Source organism: Chaetodon trifascialis, chromosome 1 (genome assembly GCF_039877785.1).
Source record: "Chaetodon trifascialis isolate fChaTrf1 chromosome 1, fChaTrf1.hap1, whole genome shotgun sequence".
In the NCBI taxonomy this organism is placed as follows: domain Eukaryota; kingdom Metazoa; phylum Chordata; class Actinopteri; order Chaetodontiformes; family Chaetodontidae; genus Chaetodon; species Chaetodon trifascialis.
In genome coordinates, this window is record NC_092056.1 from 1,113,245 (window position 1) to 1,137,936 (window position 24,692).

The 24,692-nt window shown below is 48.4% G+C and overlaps 1 protein-coding gene across 1 annotated transcript in view; it reads left to right on the forward strand.

Annotated features, from left to right (window-relative positions):
• gtf2a2 (general transcription factor IIA, 2) overlaps window positions 1–24,692 on the forward strand; it is a 278,570-nt gene that overhangs the window by 187,593 nt on the left and 66,285 nt on the right. The gene's annotated exons all lie outside the window — the stretch shown is intronic.

Consider the following 24,692-nt stretch of genomic DNA (forward strand, 5'->3'; position numbering starts at 1 on the left):
CTTCAGAGCAGTACTTAAGTTCCGTGGCTGAGCTCTGTTTTGGTGTCCACCACTCCGGGGTCAAAGGTTTGTCTCCTCAGTCTATTGTCATCATTTCTGTCTGTCCATCACTCACACAGGACAGAAGGTGAAAGCAGCTATGAGTCCAAAGAGGCTGAAAGGTTCAGTGGAGCTGCAGAGACGCTGAGCGACGCCGTCTTACCGTCCAGTCTTTTGTCCTCTGATGCATCAAACGCTGCATCTTAAACACGTTTATTTCTCTATTTGTTCTGCTTATGCTGGACAAATGTCCCCAGACCACTTTTTGGCTTTTCAATTTGGGACATGTGCCGCCCCTGAAAGTGTTGACTGAACACGAGAAAAAGGTTTGGTTTCAGCAGATATTTATCTCTGCGGGGTCATTTCCACTCAGCGTCGAACAGCTGACGTTTCCGTCCTCTCGCTGCAGTTTGGACTCGGTTACGGTCTGTTGGTCCCCCGTCAGCTCCAGAAGTCCCAACAACCTGGAGACTGAGCGATGTGTCTCAGCTGTCCTGTGTGAGACTCAAACTGCGTCTCATGAGAACAACGTCACAGTTTCCAGGATGTTTTGAATCTCTTCTTCTTCGGCCTCCTTTCAGCTGGCTGCATCGCAGCATCACAGCCGTGATGGAGGCCGTGATGGAGACGCTCTGAGCTCCGCCTCCTGCTGAAGACGCAAACCTTTAAAACGGCTCACAAACACATCGTTTCATGTTTCTAAAAAACGTTCAGTAACTTCCTAAAACAGCTTCACACACGAGGAGGAGCGTCCCTGCATTGGTCAGGGACTATTTTCAGCGGCGGATTGATCTCCTGTGTGCGGGCAGCAGGATGTGTCTCCTCTTTACAGTCTCAGGACAGAATCTGCTGACCATGAAAACACCCAGCGGACTGGTGCTCCTGCAGCTGTCAGGTCCGGTCTGTCCTGAAATAAACTGAAGTCTGGTGCTCAGCGTGTGGGCGTCTCACAACCAGCAGGAGGACAAAGGACCAAAATGGACATTTGTAGTGTTGAGTATCGTTAAAATGCTCCATGTGGTACCAACAGGGACGGTTTGTCTTTGACTCCGTATTGAAGGAAAGCACTCGCACTTCAACGTTTTTATTTCTGTTCGTGCTGATGAAGGAAAACGTCACCAAAATGAAATCATCTGTCTTCACCTGTTTTTAATGTGACGCTCAGGAATATTTGAGTATCACACATTTAATTTCCTGCAGTCTGACTTTTTAATAAGCATAAAATGGACATTGGTGGACATTTCACTGAATGCTAACAAGCTGGAAATGTCTGTCCATTTCTGGTCCACCACAGCGTCTTTGAGGACATGGACCTCTGTGTGGAGTCCGTCCAACAGGATCTTCAGAAACCTCTGAAGAAAAGAGGAGATCAGCTTCAGAGACTCATTGATGCGCTCAAAGGTTCAAACAATGAGCTGCAGCTCACAGACTGCAAACTTTGTGGTTTCTCGGACTCTTTCATGACGGGTTCAGTATTCTGCTCCGTACCTTTGCAGGTGTGTTTCCATGCAGTTTGTATGCAGGGCCTCATGGCAGTGGGATCCTACAAGGCAAGCCTCTTCCCTCTGAAGCTCTTTGGTTTCTTCATGCTGAAAACGTCTCTTTCTTTAAGGTATTTCGTCTCACGCTCCGGTGTCTCTTTCTGTCTCCTGTACTTTCCACTCGTCCGTCCTCTATCAGGTCACGCTCTGAGTCCTCAGACTCTGTGCGACCTCTTTGAAACTCGATCTGGTCAGTTAGCAGCACCTCTGCGACGTTTCTCTGTTCGCTTCATCTGGTTCTCTTTCATCCTCCCTCTGCCTGTTGATATGATCTATCACGTGATGCTTTGAAGGATCGTTTGGTGCTGCTTCCCTGCAAACTTTACGCTGGTGCTTTGGTTTGGGATAATCTTTACAGCCACAAAGCTTTTCCACTGGAAAAAGACCCTTTTTGACCTAAATACTGAGGCCGGGGCAGGCTCAGACTGTGTGTCGTCTTTGTACCAGTTAACATTAGCTCACTCTCACTTGGGGAGGGCCTTAACGTGGGGCTCCACTCCCACAACCCCACAGACACCATGACATCCACAGAGTCCATGCACCTCTGTGGGACACAAATATTCAGGCATTTCCATCAGTCAGACGTTGCAGGACATGCACTTTGTTTCATCATCCCGTCGTACCGACTCTTCAGCCGACCTGCTGACGGACGGCTGCACTCACTCTGCTCTCGACCCTCGCTGGCTTCTGTTTGACTGTTCTCAGACCAGCTCTGACTCGCCGTAAATCCACCTGTCCCTCTTCTTTTCAGTCTTTCTCTCCCCGGCAAACATCTCAGACTGTAACAGTAATTTCTACTGTTGAACATTTCTGATGAACATTAATAACTGAATCGAGCCTCTTGTGCTTTAAACGTTAGCATTTCGCCAACAGAAAGCTCCACGGACACGACACTAACATCTAATTAAAGTACTAATTTTATCAAAACACAAGATTTTCAGCTTCATCTACAGGCTGAAGTATTCGTCGGCCTGTCGTGAGCCTCTACAGAACGCTGTGTGTACGCTGCATGGCGATACCTGGCTAACGTTGGCTAGCTAGCTAGCTAATCAACCTGACATGGTGAATTCAGACATCACGCTAACGTTAAGACGTTCTCTGTTTGTGTGTGTTCAGTCGTTTCAAAATTCAGCCAATCAAACGCTCCGAAGCAAACATGGGCCAATCAGATTTCAGCTGGGTCCGGCCCATGCAGACCTGTGTATGTAGCTACAGTGATTGTGTATTCTGCTGTGGATGAAGGGTGGAGGCTGCTGCTGTTTGACCAGACTCCAGCAGACCAGAGGACCAGAGGACCAGAGGACCAGAGGACCAGAGGACCAGAGGACGTGAAGTCCTCCACAGTCACCTGAAGGTCCTTTGAGGCAGGTAGAAGTCACAGAAGTCTTAACTCACACAGCTGCAGCTTCCTCTTCAGTATTCACCGTTCATGAGGCCATGGAAAAGATAAGAGGGGTCCAGGCCTGTTAGGGCCCAGCAGGGGTCCCAGCAGGGGTCCCAGCAGGGGTCCCAGCAGGGGTCCCAGCAGGGGTCCCAGCAGGGGTCTCACCTCAGGTCAGGTATGTTTGGATTCTCAGTCCAGGTTTTATACGAGCGTTTATCCTTCATTTCACAGCAGCAGGTGAGACAGACAGACAGACAGACAGACAGACAGACAGACAGACAGACAGACAGAAGAAGAAGAAGAAGAAGAAGAAGAAGAAGAAGGTGTATCGCTGCAGTGGGCGGAAGTAATGGATTACACTGACTGAGTCACCTGAAAAGTCCTGATAATCTGTGAGAGAGGAGCCAAATCACTCCCTCCACCTGTCTGTCTGTCCTTCTGTCTGTCCCACCACCTGTCCGTCCCTCCACCTGTCTGTCCCTCCACCTGTCTGTCTGCAGCTCCAGGCTGGGGAACATTCAGTACACTCAGCTGACTGCATGCGTTCACTGGCTGAAGGTCAGCGGACAGCGAGGCTGAGTGGACTGGTTATACTGGGATAGAGAGACTCAGAGGACCGGTTATACTGGGAGAGAGGCTGAGTGGACTGGTTATACTGGGAGAGAGGCTGAGTGGACTGGTTACATACTGAGAACAAACAGAGGAGCTGAACCAGTTGCAGATTGGTGAGGACTTTGTGCACAAAGAGAATGATGTTCAGAGGTGAGTACATCCACTGTGTTGCCTAGCAACATAGCATTGTGTGTGTGTGTGTGTGTGTGTGTGTGTGTGTGTGTGTGTTTGTGGCTGCAGTGTGCTCGTTCATGTGTTCATTCCTGACTGATGATCGGTGGCGTGAACACGCTGCACTCAGCCTGCAGATTCACTCTTTATCAACATTAAACTGATTTATTTTTACTTTTGTCTTTTTTACTTTTTCTTTCACTTGAGTAAAAGTCCTTTAAAGGAGGAGGAGGACTCTCAGTGACAACATGAGCAGCTCTGACAGTTCAAGCTCGAGCTGGACGATGTAAAAACTACGAGTCTGAAGGTGAATTCAGCGAACAATGGAGCTGAACTTTGACCAGAAGAACGAGAATTCCACGCAGAGACGAAGAGCAGAGCTGACGTCAATGTCCCCACAGGCTGATGAGCTGAGGGACAGCAGGTGGACACATTCAGCAGGTGTTCCTCATCAGGAGCCAGCAGAGTGGGGGGAGGGGTGACCATGCCCACCACAAAGACAGGAGACACACAGAAAGAGAGACGGGGGACAAACAAAGAGACAAACAGAGAGAGAGACAGGAGACACAGACAGAGAGAGAGAGAGAGAGAGAGAGAGAGAGAGACAGAGAGAGAGAGAGACAGACAGACAGGCAGACAGGAGACACAGGACGAGACAGACAGGAGACACAGACATCGGGAGAGACAGGGTAAAGACTGGCAGCTGGGACACTGGTTTGAGCTCTCTGACAGAAAATGTCCTCAGAGGCTCGTCCTCATCCCTCAGACCGACGGCTGAAGACGTCCTCCGCCGGCGTTCATGAAAGCTGCTGCGAGCTCCGCCCCTTTTGTTTACCTGAGAGCTGAACCAATGAGAGGCTCTGACGGAGGTGCGTTCACTGACCTGCGCGTGAACTCAGCTTCAGGACTGATGCTTCTTTCGCCCTTCGTTTAGCTTTGAATTCTCCTCTTCGTCAGCTTCTCTTCGTCATTTTGAAGCGTTAATGTGCTCGATGGGAGGTGGAAGCAGCTTCCTGCTACAAAACCCACAGAAGAAGAAGAAGAAAACCCTCCTCATCAGTCGCTTCTCGCTCATTTTCAGACAAAGTTCTGCTCAGTAAAAATCTTTGAAAACACGTTATTTTCTGTCGCCTCCCTGAAGAAAAACTAAAAATTACATTTTGACACTGAAGATTAAAGACAGTGAGTCTGAGGGAGACGACACACCACGCAGGTGCGCTGAGGTTCAGGAGGTGTGTTTGAGGGCGAGGTGAGGGTTGACAGGTATGATGCGTTCGAGTGCATCAGATTTGCTCAGCGTTGCTTTGTGCTGTTTCACACTGTGACTCGCTCCCGAGTTAAGGAGTCACTCAAAACCATAACTGATGGCCGATAATTCAGATTCACACAGCGTTGTGATTCTGCTGCATCAGGCCGTCCGAGCCTTCGTCTCTCCTCCTCCTCCTCGTCCTCCTCGCTGTGTTTGCTCATCGCTGACTCCGATCTGACTCCGAGGGCTGCCAGAGGAGGAGATTAATGGAACGACGTTCTCCTTCACAGCGATAAAAACGCCCGTCGTGCCCCTCGGCTCTTCTCGGAGGCCGTATCCAAATGGATCTGTCGCAGTTTTGTGGAGATTAGATGAAATTTGGTGGTAATGTGATGCCGTTCTGTGAGGAGAGATAAAGCGCCATCTGCTCCTCTCTCTCATCCCTCTGCAGGCTCTCACCTTCATGCCCCCGCAGACACTTTTTCCTCTCCTGTTTTCTCTTTTACTCTCGCTCTCGGTTCCTTCCCGTATTTTCTCACCCGTAATTGTTCTCTGCATATTTCTGTCTTGTTACAGCTCATAATTAAATGTGTCCTTCTCTTTCAACCCTGCGCTCCAGGCTGCATAATGTCCCTGGAGTGCGCTTTCTGTATCTCCTTGAGTCGCTCCCCTTCATCTCGCGGCTGTAACTTCCACCCTCTGGGCTGCGAGCTGACGGCGCTCTGCAGATCTCTGGTGGGCGGTGTGGGCTCACGCTGCACTCTCGCTGTTTGTTTGTCTGTTGTGGATCTGAAAAGCTGCTGGCTGAGAGAAAGCCAACAGGTTAAACTTTCCCGAGTCATCCTCCCTCCTTAATGAATTCTGAGGCAGGAGGCGTCAGCGGGTGGTGCTGGTGGGGACGGATGGAGCTTCATGGACTCACACACATTGTGAGGACATGTGCCGTGCATGGCAGAGGACGAGCAGGAGACGGCGGCTGGACTTCACTGCCTCTGAAGGAGGAAGATCTTTTCAGTTCTTTCTTTGCAGCGTGCACGCCGCTCTTCCTCTTCTCTTCTTCATGCCCTGCAGTGATAAATGTATTTTTGTCTTGCACCTCTTTCCTAACCTTAACGTCCCTCTGATGCTTTGTGATGTAGCCTACAGTCACACGGTGAGCAGGAACGTTTTACAGGCTGCAGCTACTTTTAGATGATCGATGAAGTCGACTGGAAACCACCTCTTGCCCGCTGTGTGTTACGGAAGCTTTAAATATTTTAGGTCATTGGTCATGAAGCTCTGGACTTTTCTGCCCAGGCCTGAGCTTTAGTTCAGATATTGATCCAGCTTGAGGTCACAGCAGACGTTACCGGGGGGACGTGACCCACTGCTTCCACACCCTGAAGACAACACAAACTGTTATGGGCTGATCGTCTTTCTCTGTTTTATTCTTCAGACTCTTCGCAGCATCTCTGCTCCCAAGTGATCAGCTGACCGATCACGTCAGCACTAACGGATGCTGCACTGTCCTTGCTGTCCCGGTTTGTCGGCCACACTTCTGAACACCTGCCCAGGTCGTCTCTGAGTCACTGTGGACGCGTCTTAAACTCACTTGCTGCCCTGTAACACTCAGATCCGGCTGTCCTTGTCCCGCCCTGCTGCTCATTGATTATGCGCATACAGTGTCTTTTCTGTGGTACAGTTAGCTGCTGAATCACTTTCCCATCAGCCTCTCCGGCCCCCTGCAGGCGTCCCACGTCCTCACTTGTCCACCGGACACCACGGCAGAGCTGCAGCAGCGTCCAGATGGACGTCCGACCCCGCGCTCTGTACAGTATCTGAGAGGAAAGGTCATGTCAGCAGTAAGACAGCGAACTCAGACAGAGGAGACTGCAGGCTCCTGCACAGCAGCGCTGACGTTCACTGCCTCTGAAGGGAGATGCTGCAGCGTTTACTGGGTGGAGCAGGATGATATTCACAGGTGTAAAAGGTGAGTGCAGGAGCGACAGGACGCTGACCAAAGCAGAAAACATCCAGCCAAGACGCTCAAACATTGATGCCGTCTGAATATCTGAGCGTCGAGCCGCTGAGTTTCTGCATCTATGGAGCAATGAAACTGCAAACTGGTCACATTTGAATTATTCAAATCTGGTTCATTCGTTCTGTATTAGGCTGCATCATTCATAACATCTCACAGGCTGAAGTTTGTTCCAAGAAGAGACTCTGACAAGGTCACAGATTACAGCCAGAACATCCTGTTCCTCCTCATCAGCGCTTAGATCAACTGTTAAATCAGTCCTTAAGGAGAAAACTCACATCTTTACTCTGAAAGTTTTGATGAAGTTCAATGTTCTGTATTTTAGGGAGTAATTATTTTTCAAATAGGCCCAAAATTGGCTGTAAAAACTAATTTTCCTGCTTAGAGTGAAGTTTAAAACAGGTTTTCAGCCTCAGCTGGAAAAGAAAAAACAGATCCAGGCCAAAAGTTTGTGGACACCTGAAGTGTAGAGGAGGTGAAAACATGTCTGTAAACAGGGTGACGAACAGCTGAACGCCCTCTAAACCGCCTGATGGGTTTCATCAACCAACAAAACCGAACGTGGACTCTGAGCTGAAGCTGCAGCTCAATAAAAAACTCAAAGCAAACACCCAGCGTGGTGCAGGACGGAGCTCATCCTCTCTGCCTCTGCACGTGTTTTTAATGAAGTCTGATCAGGAAGTCCAGCTGCAGCCTGTCAGCCAATCAAAGAACCTGCAAAGACAAGATGGAGCCAGCAAACCCTCCCGTCCCCGTCCCCCTCCCAAAGTCCTTCACGTGTCGTCCAGCAGGTCCTCAGCCCAGCCGAGGGGTCCAGACCTCTCAGAACATGGACTGAAGGGTGGATCAGAGAGCTCCTTATGCACTAAAAACTCACAGTCAGTGTGAATAAATATGTACAGTCATGGAAAAAAAAGTATTAGACCATCTTTGTTTTCTTCATTTTCTTGTTCCATTTTTTCCATGTTGTCTTTTCTGCCCGTCAGTCACATGATACACACAGGAGTTCGTGCCTGACTGCGTAACCACTGTTGATGACGCAGCCATGCGTCCTGGCCTGCTCTCCTCCAGCTGCTGACATGTTCTGCTGTCACAGCAGCCCACCCCTGCTGCAAACATTCAAACACATATGCTTTGTTTTGGGGGCTTGTGGTTCAGTTTGATGATGTTCCGCAGGTTTTCATTTGGATTTAGATCTGGAGATTGAGCAGGCCAAGGCATGGTGCCAATGTCCTGGTTCTCCGTCCAGGCTTTAACTGAGAACAAGGGGCATTGTCTTGTTGGAAGAAGACCTGCCTGTACGTGACCTGGTTCATTCCCCCTTCACACAGTTACATTTGCCCTGTTTCACCCATACTGACACACCCCCATCATCACGACCTACCCCCATGTTTCACGGTAGGGGCCAGACAGTCTGGAGTGATCCATCAGTCCAATCATCAACAGTCCAATCCTTGTGACCCTAGCAAAGAGTAACGGGGTCTTCCTGTCCTGTGTGACTTCAGACCAGCTTCAAGAAGTCGCTTTCAAACTGTTCTTGCTGAATAAGTCACATTTCTCGACAGCGCCCACTCATTGTGAAGGTCCCTGGAGGTCTGATGACGATTCCTGACACAGGAGCCAATGAGTGCACGGCCCTCTCGACCTCGACCAGCTAGCAGTTTGGTAGCACCACGTTCGGCTTGCTTTTTCTTGGTGTGATGAACGGCTGTGTTGGAGATCTTCAGACATATGACACAGACTTATGACATGAAAGGGCCTCTTATATACGCTGGGAATACACTTAAGCTTAAGCTTCAAACAGGACATAAAGAATCATGAAATCAGCTGCATTTCCTGTCGTGTTCATTGTATTCTTCAGGTAATGCACCTTTAGTGGTATCAGGCATTAAAACAAGGGCGGACTAATAATTTTTTCCATGACTGTGTATTCAGAGAAAGAGGCAAGCAAACGGCATCTTCTGTCTGACAGAGTGCTGAGAAATGTCAGCTGAAAGCTGGAAGTGAACATGACAAACACAACAGACTGAGGGAGCACCATCAGGGGGAGGGGGGTCTTCCATTCAGAGGGTCCCTGGCTGTTACAGAGATTTAATCTCACCTCACGCCTCCTGACGACTCCTGAACCTCGGCCTATGAAGAGTGCGTAAGTGAGACAGCTGGACTGTCTTTTCATGCTTCGGGCTGGAGGAAACCTCTTGAGCAGCCGGCTTTGAACTGTCTGTCAGGCTGAAATCCACCTCAGATGGCAGCGTGAGGGGAAAATCATCTCAAACATCAGGAGATATTTTCATGTTCCCGCAAACACTGAATCATTCAATGCTGTGATGACAGTCAGCCCCAAATCACACAGTACAACACGTCAAACACCATTAAATACACTTAACACAGAGCACAGAGGCCAGCAGGTGAGGGCAGGTATCACTGATCTCATCAGCGATTGATGACACAACACACCTGATAGATCAATGGCTCGTTTAAGGAGATGCCTCCTCCCTCACTTCTCATTGGATAGTGCGGCCTCACCTGGTCTGACTGCTGCAACACTACATGAACTAGCTTCAGTCAGTTTAGCGTGACGCCTGCACGACGTTTGACTTTTCCAAGTCGACACTGTCTCGTCGGTTAATCGTGAGGTGCAATGATGAGCTATAATCGTTTATTTGCCTGGTTTTTGGTAATGGGCACGGTTTTGTTTTGTTGATGGCTGGTTTTCTTTAACTCTTCTCATCCCTGTGCAGTCAGTCCAAATGCAAACAGACCCAGAGCGAGCTGAAAGCCGCTCCTGAGCGTTTGGAGTACATGCTCGGTTCTGGTCTCTTTTGAAATGAAGCACTCTGAAGTTTCATCCCAGCAGACAGAGTCTCTGTAACTGCTGCTGGCTCTGAGTAATAGAAGTCTGAACCACTGAAGAAGAAGGTTTTTGCTTCTGCCAGAATATTTTTTTTGCAAATGGATGCCTGCAGATGACTCTAATTAGCTGGAAACACAATGAGACCACAGTCTGAAGCCTCACTCCAGTCCAAGGTCAATAACAAACGATGACAACACCACAGAACATGAATATTTTCATGCTTTTCTAACGGCACAAAGACCATTTCCTGTATTTATCATTTATGTGAAGGGCATCTATACTTATATTTAGGCTATATATCTTCATATTGAGCAGCATTAGGCTCATTTTAAGCACCAGTCATCTGCACCCGGTCGCAACCGGTTCAGGATTCACACAAAAGAACAGAACGAGCCACTTCCTGTCAACAACATGTTGCCTGTGCACACATGCTCTTCACTCAGGTTTTATCTTCCTCTTCCTCAAATGAAGTTCAGAAAGTTGGAACATCGCCGACGTTTCTGCACGAGGTGGAAAATTTAGTTTGTCGATACAAGAAGAATCCAACAGAGTGACTCGAACTTCACTCGTTTCTTCAGTGAAGAGCTGAAGACATCAGATCTGTGTGGGGCGAAGAGGAGGAGGAGGAGGAGGAGGAGGAGGAGGAGGAGGAGGGGGGGAGGAGGAGGAGGAGGAGGAGGAGGAGGAGGAGGGGGAGGAGGAGGAGGAGGAGGAGGAGGAGGGGGAGGAGGAGGCTGCAGCCTTCCTCATGTTCATACGTTAAACTACCAGAAATGTGTGGTTTCCATCATTTGACTTTCGACCGGAGCTCTTTGAGTGACATCACGTCTCTTCTTCTGTGGTGGTTTAATGGCACCGTCTGGAGAAGCAGCTCCACCTACTGTTTACCTCCATCACTATGAACTCAGCAGAGGTGACAGACAACGAGCGTTAAAAGACAACTTCTAAAACAAACTTCCCTGTCCAGTAACAAGCAGCGTCTCCATCCTGTTTAATTCAGCACCACCCACGTCCTCCCTCAGCAGACAGCACAGTCCTCCACCTTCAGGACGTTTAGCATCATGTCCGTCTGCTACAGAAACAGAAGGAGAGGAAGACTGCAGAGGACAGAGGACAGAGACACTTCAGCTGATGTTTAATGCAGCAGGACAGCGAGGACTTGACCTGAACCCAACGTTCAGCAACAGTTCAGCCCAATGCTGCGGGGCTGGAAAGAGTCAAAGAGGACGCGTCATCTGGGGACTGTGAATCCGTCCAATATGTGTCTGAGTTTTAAAAATTAAACTCTGTCTGTCGCTAACAGAGGCGCCATCGTCACGTCATCACACAGCGCCACAGTGACACATCGCTAAAATGAAAGAAAACTCTGCTAAAGCTATGCATTCAAACATTACAGTAGTCTGTTGTTGCATTTCAGCCATAAAATACAAGATAAAATATGACAAATATAAAACATAACAAACACAGAACATAAGAGGAAAGCTGAAACTGAAGCGGCAAACAGACGTTTTCTAAACGAAGTCATCAGTTCTGTTTCTTCCCCTCGACAGACGGGAAAGGTGAGCTGCATCTCATCCTCTCGTCTTCCTCTCCTGAGGCCGGATTTGAACCTGTGACACAGTGATTACAGTATCAGGGTTTTAGGCTTCAGCCAAAATGGCTTTTTTCATACGTTCCTCCTCCTCCTCCTCCTCCTCCTCCTCCTCCAATCCCGGCTGAAATGGCAGCGGAAAGCTCGATAATCTGACAATCTCTGCGGACATTACCGGCTGTGGCCGGAAGGCAGGTGCCTTAATTTCCAGTAACGGGCAGTTATTACTGAACAGATCTTCTTAAAATGGAGTAGGTAATGGCCCATGGTGCTTTGGGTGCTCGTCTAAGCTGCCTATTAGAGCTTAATGTGATTTACACTGCAGAGGTACAGCAGAGCAGAGAGCTAAATCGGGAAGAGGAAAGTGCTGCTTGCCGTGAGAGTGTGTTTAAAATGTGAGCAGCAATGAATCCATGAAGGAATTTCAATTGAATGTGAGCTGCTCTTCTGCAAGTCCTGCAAAGAAGGAACGCAGGGAACCAATGGGATGGAGCGTGTGTGTGTGTGTGTGTGTGTGTGTGTGTGTGTGTGTGTGTGTGTGTGTGTGTGTGTGTGTGTGTGTGTGTGAGGATTAATCCCTGAAGTCAATGTTGTGACTTGTGGCAGTGACGCTTTTCTACATAATCTGTCAGAGGAGCAGGACGTTGGTGGTATGAGGGATCTGGTGGGATCTCCGGTGAGGTGGCAGCACCAGTTTAACCAGTTTAACGATGATGAGGATTACCAGCCGACCACAGAGCCTCGGTTCACCCTTCAGCTGCATGTGTTTACGCTCTTGATTCTCAGTCCTGCAGAGTCACTGGGCCATAAAAAACTCCATCATAATAATTTCCATCTGCTCAGTCTAGACAGCATTTAATTTTCAGAAACAACTTAAAAACATTGAATTCAGAACAAACTTGGACAGATTTTGCATTTATGCATTAAAAATTGGCAAATATGGATGATGCAGTTTTACAGAATTAGACGGATTTAAATATGAACAAACTATTTACAGGAAATTAAACTGAACTCACTCAGCTGCTGTGACCTGAACTCAGACCTTCCTCCTGGTCTGCACAACTTCTCCATCCATCCATCCATCCATCCATCCATCCATCCATCCATCCATCCATCCATCCATTCACCCATCCATCCATCCATCCATCCATCCATCCATCCATCCATCCATCCATTCACCCATCCATCCATCCATCCATCCATCCATCCATCCATCCACCCATCCATCCATCCATCCATCCATCCATCCATCCATCCATCCATCAGGTCAAAATGTCCAGTCGGAAACACCTCGTCGGCTTCAGGAGGTTTGAACGATGGATTCTACGACCAGGAAGACGTCACGAGGAAGATATCGATCCCACACCGGGGAAACAGAGCCTTCGTCACTTTGACGCAATAACCATAAGTATGCATGTCCTTCGAGTCCACCGATGTGCTGTCAAAGCTTAGTGGGAGTGATGGGAGTAATGGGAGTGTCGCTCCCTGTATGAAAGAGGAGGAAAGAAATAACAGAAATCACCGACGGCATAAATTCAACAACATCAAATCACTGCTTCCCGTAACGCTTACTTTCAGACCGGTCTGAGAAAGCACAGCGTTGAGATTAACGTCCCGTCTTCTTCTTTTCTGTTAACCACTTTCTCTCAGCACATCTGAAGTCCCTCCACACCGCCGGCAGCGATGGAGGCTCCAGGTGTCGAGGCAGAGGTCACCTTCAGCTCTCTGCCCGCCGCTCTTAATCCGCCGTTCATTAACCAGAATCTGCTCGTTAGCCAAATAATCCATCAAACGGCCAGTAAGGTTTAGGGAACACGCTGAGGGAGACGCCCTCTGTTCAACTGGAATCACCTTTAACTCCAGCGTCGCGTCCAGGTGGTTTATTTTGTTCTCTGAGGACAAACGTGTTTTCCATCACAGGTGAACAAACACGGAAAACACACAACGAGGGTTTCACAGCCTCCATCAGAGCTGTGCTCACGTCCTTCACGTCCTTCCTGCTCTACATCTGAGAGCGTGTTATTGTAGTTTTTACTGCCTGCATTCATCTGAAGGCTGGACTTACTGGTTACTGTCCATTAAACATTAGAGACACCATCTTAAGATAAAGTCTCCCTCGTTATTTTTCTCTCTTTTCTGAGAAGGACAGACGGATTTTTCTCTGTTTGCTTCCCCTCTTCATTCCTTCTCTCCTCATTCGTTTCCTTCTTTTCCTTCCACTGATGTAAAAACCAAAGATCTGTCGGCCGCGTCAGCACCAACATCTTTCAAACCTTTGAAAACTGTGTTTCCACGTTTTCCCAACCTCTCCTTCGGTTAGACGAGAAGAATGTGACTGATGGAGATGGTGGATATGAGACCCATCCATCCATCCATCCATCCATCCATCCATCCATCCATCCATCCATCCATCCACCCACCCACCCATCCATCCATCCATCCATCCATCCATCCACCCACCCACCCACCCACCCACCCATCCATCCATCCATCCATCCATCCATCCATCCATCCACCCACCCATCCATCCACCCATCCATCCATCCATCCATCCATCCATCCACCCATCCACCCACCCATCCATCCATCCATCCATCCATCCACCCACCCACCCATCCACCCATCCATCCATCCATCCACCCACCCACCCACCCATCCATCCATCCATCCATCCATCCATCCATCCACCCACCCATCCATCCACCCACCCATCCATCCATCCATCCATCCATCCATCCATCCACCCACCCATCCATCCATCCATCCATCCATCCATCCATCCATCCATCCATCCACCCACCCACCCATCCATCCACCCACCCACCCATCCATCCATCCATCCATCCATCCACCCATCCATCCATCATCCATCCATCCATCCATCCATCCATCCACCCACCCACCCACCCACCCACCCATCCATCCATCCATCCATCCATCCATCCATCCATCCATCCATCCACCCATCCATCCATCCATCCATCCATCCATCCATCCATCCATCCATCCATCCATCCATCCAATGACTGACTCCTGTGTTCAGATGTTCTCTGAGAGTCGCCTTTTAAAACTGTTGTTGTTGTTGTTGTTGTTATAAAGTTGTTTCGGACATGTTCATTTCCACACTTTCTGCGTGTTTGACATGTTTGTGGCGGCTGGATGTTTGTTGTCGTTGTTGTTCAGGACAGTGTTTGTGGGTCTGACTCTGCGTCACGTCGAGTTTTTGTGTCCCAGCCAGCAGGAAGCTGGACATCCACAGGATTTCTGTCACCTGCACGCTGCCAGCACCTTCCCAAGGAACGTTCTGAGACAGAGGTGCAGAACGGCATTAAAGGATGAAATATGAATTATATTAACAGATTAATTCAAAGGTTTCTATAGGAAACGGACAAAAAGCGGCCCTGCAGGAACCTGCAGCTGCAGCTGTGGAGGCAGAAGCATTCAGAGTTCCTGTTCATGCTGTCAGAATCAAAGCATCAATCAAACCCTGATGGTCATAAACACAGGCGACAGTTCACTTTAATGTGACGCACTGCGCTGCAGCACCAGCACATTTACGCATGAAAAGACTTTAAAACATAACGTTACTACAACGTGTGTTTTTAAGTCGCTTAACTTCACAGGAACAAATAAAAAGAGGAAGTGACGGCAGCCGTGAGCACAGCTCGTAAAATAAAAGACGTGTTTAAAGGAGTCTAATCTGAACCTGAGACTCAAACACTCACAAACAGTTTAAAAGAACATACTGACAACAAATCAGCAACACCAAAGAACATGAAAAAACATCATAACCCAAATCCTTCAAAATAAAAGTCTCTGCTTCCTGATCAGAATATAACATACTTCTTTGAGGCCGGTACTCCAGGCTGAACAACAATTGTCCTCATTCTGAGGGGGACACCGTCCAAGTTCGACCAGCCAAAGACAATTTTTTGCTCCCTATAAAAGACAAAGTAGCTGACAGTGATCCATTCCTTCCTTCCTGAAAAGTTGCCTGTGTGTTGTCAGTACACCCACACCCTTAATTTCCACCATGTCTGCGTCAATGTGCTTCCTCTCCTCCAGCTGTGCCTCCTCCACCTCAACCTTCCCGCTGTGTGAAAATGAATTTCTCTCACTTTTAGTGCTCCGTGCAGGTGATTTGCATTTTCGGATGTGGTGCTCATTTCACAGAATTTCACGGGACCGGGTCGTCGAATCGGCAGCGGGGGGCCGAGAGCCTCGCAGAGCTCGTTTCATTCAGGATTCACAAAGAGTGGAGAAAGTTGAGGAGCAGCCGAACTTCTCGTGAGCAGGTTTTGTTCCGCTCGCAGTCAGCAGGTTATTGCTGGGAAGGTCGACGCGGCTCGGCTGCATGTGCGCATGTTAATGCACCGGACGAGGTTCAGAGCACTTGAAAGGGTCTTTGGAGCGCGGAGGGTAGAATAACTTTCTTTTGAAAAAAAAGTCCAGGTTCCAAGGTCGGTGTTTTCCCCTGGAGCGAGCATCACCGCTCACACCTTTTCAACCTCTTACATTCAGGAGGAGCGCCACGGGCGAGGGCACCATGAATCGCCAGAAAAGACTCTGCGAATCTGCTCCGTCTGCCTTTTCCTCCCCGTCCTGCCGAACGCCTCGACCGGGGAAACAGGCAGCGATTAGTCTCCCCTGAGCTGCACATGAAGGACGATCCAGCAGGCTCGCCCTCATTAAGTCTCCATTAGTGGGAGCGTAATGGATTTTTAATGAAGGGGGGAGACACAAACACAAAGATGAGCTTGACTCGACCCCGACATCAGCAGGGAGTCACGCCAATCATCGGCCTGAGTCTTCTGCCGCGGAGGGACAAAATACCCAAGAATTCAAATTCCAGATTTCACGAAGGTTTGGTTTCAAAACATTTTTGCTTCCAGTCACTCACATTCAAAACCTCCTTTCGTTTTATTTTCTGATAAGCTTCATGTAGAAGAGAAGAACTCAGCTGACACTCGTCACTTCCTGTGTGGAGGCTCGTTCTCTTCGGTCTCGTCTCTCGTTAGCAGTTTTGTTGTCTTGCTCTTTGCAGACGATCAAATTGTTTTCACGTGGTTGAGATGACGCTGATGAGAACGAGAAGCAACGAGTTCCCTTTTCACCGGGAGCGTCGCTCGTCCCTCGACTGCGTGGACTCCCGTTACAGAGCGGTGAGTAAAGCTGCAGCGTCACAGCTGATTTAATCAGTTTAGAGGAATCACAGACGAGATTCAGCAAATTTCATGCAAAATCTGAAAAGTCACTGAAGCTGATATTCCTCATTGATCCCTTTCAGCTGGACTTTTTTTTTTTTTAATGTGATTTTCTCAGAAAAAAAGTTCAACTACAAAGTTTTTGAAATTTTTTGAAGTAAAACTTTTTGGAAAATCCAGAATTTGAATATGCAAATATTTCTAAAGTGAAACTACTGGACCAAAGGAGGAAACGTTTACAGCAGCTTGTTTATCATTTCGTTTGACATCCAAATCTAAAGCTTTTCTGTCACATTTTACACACAGATTTTTCTTCAAAAAAGGATGAAATTCATGTTTTGTCCTCTTACATGACCGACATGTCTGACCGCTGCAGTCGTAGTGAGCAGTGTACCACACCGTCATCGTAAGATCACGTTACGTTAAAAAAACTCGCTGTTACGTACGTTACACAAGTTGAATGAAGTCAACGCTGTTTGTTTGACTCATCCATCCACCACGCCCTCCTCCACATGCTGTTGTCGTGCTACATCACCTGACTTCCACTTTTGCCCCCGTCATAATTATTACGTCCACTAGGTGTCGCCGCTAACAACAGACTCAAACATAACGGCCGGCTGGCTCAGACGATCTTCATGGCTGTTTTTCTGGTGACGATCATCGTGTGTTTCACAGGCTGAAACTGATGTCTTCAGACGTGACGTAGATGGACATGGACTCACCTGTGTCCAGCTGTGGACACGCTGGCAGTCAAAGGTCGCTGTAAGAAGAAGGAACATCGAATAAACACAATAATCCTCATCCACACTGCAGAGCCTTTGTGTCATCAGGCGTTTCCACACGTTACATTTAGGTTTAATTACATCTAATTCTTTCTGCTTTTACGAGGATTTGAGCTTTGTTTGGCTTTCAGGCGCTTCAGGTCAGATATCATGTACAGCCCAGCTCATTTCTGGTAACTCCAGCATGAAATTAATGCTGCGTTTTGCTGGATTTTCTCTTATTTCTGTTGCTGCAAACAGAAATGTGCTTTTGGATTTGTTCTCTGTTTCATGTGGAGCAGAAGCAGAAGCTCTGGCTTCACTTCGGCTCGGTACCAGAAGCTGCTGTGGACTTAAATATATGATTAGAGAAGAAATGTAAATGTGAAATGTTGTGAGTAATTTAAGAAACAGGGGAATACTTTAAGAGATACGCGGCAGCTCGTCTTTAAAAGCATGAAACCTGCATCGCTCACGTTGATCTCACGCTTCAGTGAACGTCTCCTCTTGCAGTCTGTATCTTGGAGTTCGACTCATCTCCCCACCTGCAGCTCGCGGTAATTAACGCAGATATCGGCTCCATTTAACGGCTTTTAAGCTCGCAGCGTTTGATTTAAAGGAGCAAAGATGTCCCGCTTAATTACCGCCTCCGAAAGGTCACTTTTAATTCACGTTGTGACTCCGTAATGTGTGTGATTATCAGAGAGGTCCACTCGGCATACTAAACACGCACAAACGTTTGTGTTGTTTGTTTCATCGCCAACGACTTGAGCACATCTGACAGCAGCGGCGCACAAAGCAAATAAAATCAATCCTAATTCTCTCCAGAAGAAAGAAACGTACAGTCGCTCGTTCTCTGAATGAACCGAGAACTGAAGGAAGTGCAAGGTCAGCCGCTCAGGATCATCTGCTTTGGTAAAACTCTGCTCTGCTAACATTGATTAATGCACTTTTACCTCAGAGGAAATAAAGATGAAAGACTGAACGCTTTGAGCACAATAGCATCTCACCTTGACAGGTATGAAGTCGAAATAAAAAAACTCAGTTTGATGGGAAAATATGAGGCTGGCGATGCTTCACATCCTCAGAGCGCTGACAGTGAGGCGACGGGATGAGACGAGGATTTAACAGCACGTCTGCAGAGATCAAGACGACAGCAGCTTCTAAATGTCTTTACAGTAATTACCAATCGGCAGCGTCGATGCAGAAAGGTGTCAGGTGAGTCTGGACAAGGACAAACATTTCATGCTTTACCTCAGCAGGGCACAGATGTGAGAGTCTGTGCTTCGTTAGCTGCTAACGTCGCTAATAAGTCAATATCAGTCTGACGGATTGTCCTGAACTTTGGTTCAGACGTTCGTGTTGCCCTCAGCATGAACTGTAATAACTCTGGTGACCCTCTGACTTTTCAGCAGGTCAAACTTAACGTCCCCAGCGCTCCCCTCAGCTCAAAAGTTAGCATGCTACAACACCTGCTAAACATCAGTAAGTGAGCATTGTTAGCATGTTAGCATGCTGGTGTTGAGCCTCACAGAGCTGCAGGCGAGGTTTTAGGCTTTTTTAATCCATTTTTGCAGCGTGAACATGTCAAAGCTGCAGAGACTTAGCAGACGAAACACATCAGGAAGTGGATTTGAGTTAACTCGCGGTGACTGATTCTTCTCAGCCCGTGTGGAGGTCAAACGTCCTGCAGGTGGACATAATTAGCAGATTAAAGCAGTTTATATTTAGTGTTTGATTTTAATGAGAGGAGCCTGATGAGCTCGTCTCCTGACGTGGCCTGACTGTCCAACATGTCTGACCTTAGATTTACAGATGCAGCAGAAACGTGTCGTCGTCCCCCCCCCCCCCCCCCCCCCCCCCGGACAGGTCAAAGTCATCGCACCCTTTGAAGATGGACGTCATCAGGCGGTAACTCCTCTCCCAGATCAAAGGCTTCAGATAATGGCAGCAGATTCAGAGACGACGCCGGACAAATGCACCTGAAACTGGAGGACAAAATGAAAATGAGCCACGTCAAAGGAGGACAGACAGAGAGAGAAAAGAGGAGATCAAAAGCAGAGCAGAGGCTGTAATGCAGACTCAATCACAGGTCATTTTTCAGCGCTCTCAGTCTGACCTGCCGGGTTGCCGTACCTGTACAACAGTGTGGTATCAATGATTTTCTCATCAGAGCAGGCTGTACACCTCCAGCCCGGCACACTTAAGGCCGTCTCTGCCGGCGCGCTGATGTCATTGCGGCGACGTTAGCGACCCGTCGGCGCGGCAGACATTTCCCTGGAGACCTCACAAACTTCATAAAGCGTGACGGGCGGCTTGTGAAAGCCCGTCCTGTCTTTTTATTGCACTGCTGCAGAGCTGCTGTTGAAGCCTGTCGCAGATATTAAACGTGCATGAAAGAAACGCAGAGAGGACGTGTGAAGCTACGTCCTATCAGCAGCGATCAGCGTGCGTTCGTTCAGAGGCAGCGGCTGGTGCTAACTGTCGACAAACGGCCCGGGGTCACGTCAGCTGGGTGATTACTGCTCCTCCATGAATAAGATGATGACACGAAGACGTTAAACTGGGCTGTTGTCTGGTTTGTCTGCGCTGTTGGAGTGTTTCTGTACGTCCAATGACCGAATCATGAATTCAGCTGAAAGCTTAAAGTTCAGCTTAAATGGCCAATAAGAGGCGTTTATATATGTTCACAGGTGAGCTTCATGATCTGCAACCTGATGTGTAAAGACACACACACACACACACACACACACACACACACACACACACACACACACACACGCACACACACCAGCTGAAACAGCTGTGGATCGTCTTCAGCAGCCACGACGGAGCTGAATGTGACGCCGCCAGATCCTGTTTGTTTATTGGCTGTTAGAGACCGAAGCCAATACGAGGCATCTTCACAGCATACTTTCAGTCCACTGAGCCGAGTGTGTGTGTGTGTGTGTGTGTGTGTGTGTGTGTGTGTGTGTGTGTGTGTGTGTGTGTGTGTGTGTGTGTGCATGAAAACAGGCTGGGCCGCAGCTAGAAGAAGAAGAAGTTGTCAAGGTCAGTCGCTCGCTGTTACTCGGCTCCTCGTTACGCCACAGGCTTCATTAGCCGCCTGATTGGCCTTGAGTTCAGCGCCCTGATGAATCTGTTTTATCATACGGAGTCATTATCGGTCATGACTGGGCCACACACACGCACACACACACACACATGCACACACACACACACTGCAGGGCTTCAGGGGGCGTATCTGAGTCCATGCATTTTCCCACCAGTGTGGCGCCGCTCTGAGGAGCCTTTAATTGGCTGTGAGCTGTGAGTGGATGACACTCGTAGAAGCAGAGATTTTCTGGCTCGGTGACGACGTGTCAGAGCAAACCTCTCGGGACAGTCAGAAGAAGAAGCAGCGTCTTCTGTCTGTCTGTGATGAGACGATGAGAGTCACGGTGGAGCTTCACTTCCTGCAGTACAATAATCCCCTCTGACACCGAGTTTGACTTCAGGTCGCCTGAAGCAGAGCGATCAACATTTCAACCTCAGCTCCAAATTAGTGAGGAAGGTAAGTGCATAACCATGGCAGCAGTGCTTTACAGAATATTATAAATTAACTGGAAAATACAGTTTCAGTACAGTCACTGTTTCTGTAATAAGTCAAGAGCACACACACTGAGAGGACGCCTCATGAAGACAGTGATGGAGACTAAGCTGCTACATGTAAAAGTCAAGCATTCACAATCTGTCTTCAGTAAAAATACAGTATTGTTATGAAGTATTAGCAGTAAAAACTTAAAGTATGAAAGTAATGGTATTCCGTGATGGCAGTAGACCCCCCGACCAAACAATGGACTCCACCGAACTGCAGAGGGCGCTCAGGAGTGCCTACACATCCAATCCATGGAGGCTCCACCTCGCAACCCGAGGACCCAAAGATCCAACGTCCTGGTCCACACCACAGGACGCCCCCAGAGACCCTGGTGTCCATGTCTTGACAGGTCAGATCCACCACCGTCTCAGCAGCCTCTGCATGCTGTTAAGGTGGAGCTGACTGCAACAGCTGTATGAACAGCTGGGTGCTTCATTACAATATAAATTTATATGTTTCACCTATAAAACCTTCATCTGAAAGTCACTGATGACTGAATCTTGCAGATAAATGTAGTGAAGTACAAGTGTGAAGTAACATAGACTGGAAAGTACAGGCTGTGAGTAAATGTACTTTGTGTTGTTTCACGTATCAGGACACCGTGTTGTGTTCATGTCATGATGAAGCAGAAACACACAGGTGGAAACGGTTCATCACGCTGCTGCAGGTTTGTGTTGTGCAGTTTTCTTCAGCTCTATTTGAATCAGGTCTCGCTTTTTAAAACGAATGAATCGATGCACGTCGGGTTTGTGTAGGCCGTCCACGCTTGGATTGGTCCATGAGGAGCAGGTGCAGGCTCAAAGGAAACCGCTCTGGAGGAAGTACTGCATGTGCAGTTCTGCATGTAGTACATGCAGATACTCGGTGTGTACATCGTGTGTGAAGGCAGACAGAGCTCGGCGCTAAACTGTGCCGTCTACACTTGTTATTTTTACTCGTTTAACCTCATTTTGTGTGAACAAATAAGCAGAAATCGGTATTTCCAGACAAAGCCTGGAGGAGGGAAGCTAACAAACATCTCAAAGTGTCAAACTGGCAGAGGAAGTGTGTGCGTGGAGCGTTAGAAACAGTGGGGGTGGCGTTTGTGTGTGCGTGCATCAGTGTGAAGACAAAAACAACAAAGTCATAAAGAGAAGAAACACGCGGAGGGAAGGCAGGAAGCAGCAAGTGAACGTCTGGGGGAGAGAGCAGCTAACGGGGACTGATAAAGCAGCAGATTTCAAACATAATGAAGAGTTTTGTTCAGTGTTTGTTTTGCAGAGAGGAGGAGGAGTGAATCGCTTTCCGAGGCCTCTCAGACTCTGACACGACGTCGTCTCATCAGACTCGTCACGTGTGGCGCTGCGAAGCACCAGCAGCTCCCAACATGAAAACACGCAAAAGACCTTTTAATAACTCGTTCATCTGATGGATAAAATATGGCTGTTCTAAACCATCGCTGAACTCGAACATGAACTCGCTCTGCGGACCAACAGGAAACCGCCTCGCTGGTGCTGCGTTGGAGGAAACTCGACATCCGAGCAGCAGGCGTCTGCAGGGACAGCCGAGGAGCCCTGAATCCGACTGACGCAGCTTCTCTTCGCTGTCTGGACACGATCCACACGTGTTGACGTGCAAATTGGGCATAAAATCCGTTTTTTGTCTCTTTGTCAGCGGCGTCTTCGTCCCTGCGGAGCGACTTCCTGCTGTTCAGGCTGCAGCTCAGAGCGTCTGTCCAGTCCTCAGATGATCTCCTGTCAGTTCGCTTCTCCCTTTTCTTTGTCTGTCAGGCGCTGATGGAATAACAGCTGTTTTTAACTAATTAATCAATCGTATCGGAGGGAAGGAGCCACACACGTGTCATCTTTCATTTTCATCTCTGACCGGCTTCCTTTCATCCTCCCACGTCTGCCCTTTCTGATCCGGGTACAATGGAGCCGATAGATCTGTGCCAGTCATTGGCCGGAGCGTCGTCCAATTAGAGGCGTTCGATGGAAAGCGGCCAGACCTGATGTCTGCGAATGAGAGAAGCTGAATGTCTTTTGAGTTTCCTGTCAAATCGTTCGGGTTTCCTCAGTGTTGAGTGTCGACACGCTCCCATGGCAGTTTGCTGTGACGCCGTCTGAAGACTGAGCGGAGCTGTGAGGAGGCATAAAGAAATACTCATGAGCCGGCGCTCCGAATGAACATATTCAGGGTAAGTGCACCAATTGGTGAAGGCGGCAGAGCTGCCAGGGATGAAATATATTCCTCACAAGTGGAAAATACTTCCCGGCTCCTTTAGTGCAGAAATGATGGACGAGGGTGGACACAGTCAACTGTCACACAGCCAGTGAGAGGGTTTAGAGAAGGTCACGTAAGAGGACAGAAGTCGGCGAAAATCTCCAAGAAACGCTCGGAAACAAGCAGTCTGAGGACAGAGTGAAGCCAGGAGTGAAGACGTCCCTCAGCCAGCAGAAGAGGAGGCCTCAAGGACGACGACTGACTGACGGAGACCTCGACAGACGAGCTGGGAAAGATTCCACCTTAAACACTGCTGGCCGAGATGGAGGACTGATGCTGACTGAGGTGCTAAAAAGACTTTAATGGATTTACTGTAGTTTCACATGTGACAGGACAGCTCACAGAATATGCTAAACATGCTAGAGCTTGTTTTATTTAAAGTGCTTATCTCTGAAGAACAGGTGCTGCTCAGCTCATCAGAGCTGGCTCGTATTCAGCAGACGCTCGTGTCCTGACTGATCCTCGTGTAAACTGACATCAATCAAACTGCCGCCACATTCAGCAAAGTGGAGCGAAGCCAGCGAGCATCAGGCTGATAAAACCCCCCCGACCCCGCTGCAGACCTGCTGCCTGCGTCCTGACGAACGCCGGAGACGCTACATGATTAGCATCAGCAGCTAACCAGCGCTCAGTGCTGGACGCCGCGGAGGCACCGTCCTAAACCCCCAAAAACCACGAGACTCGAAGCGCTCAGCTCGTACGTAGCTTTGCTAAAGGACGACGTATTGAAGCATGTGAGACTCTGTCCTCACTCAGCTCTGTGTCCACTGTCTGTCCTCTAGGATTCTCTGTATGTGGACACATTTAAATATGTCTCTTCTCCCATTTCTGCCTCCACGTTGCAGTATTCCACGTTTCCTGTGGAAAGCTAATCACTTTGTCATTAGTCATTTTGCATCTGTGCTGACGGGAGATGAAGAAAATTATGAATAATTGTCTCATTTAGAGAAATCAGGAGAAGCGCAGAGGAGCTGGAGCGAGAGGAAAACATGCAGCTAATTACAGAGTGATTGTTCAGGATTCGCTCTGATCGTCTGATGGCAGCTCACGTGCTCACATTGCTTCACATTTCCCTCCAGTCGAGTCAGTGACTCCAAGATTTCATTTGTCTTTTTGGATTTTTTAAGAGATGACGAATCTGGACCGAAACCACAGTTTTAACATTCACAGTTTGATTAAAGCAAACAGACAAACGTCAGAGTCTCTCAGAGTGCGTCCACAGAGCGCCGTCGACGGGGCCCTCATGGGGAGGTTTTCTTGAGGTTTGAAGAAAAAAGGAAAATGAACCATTTTAATCTGACAAAGACCGTTTTCTTTCTACCATATTGGTGGTCCATCAGAGACGCACTGTAAAACCATCAGGTGTCTGC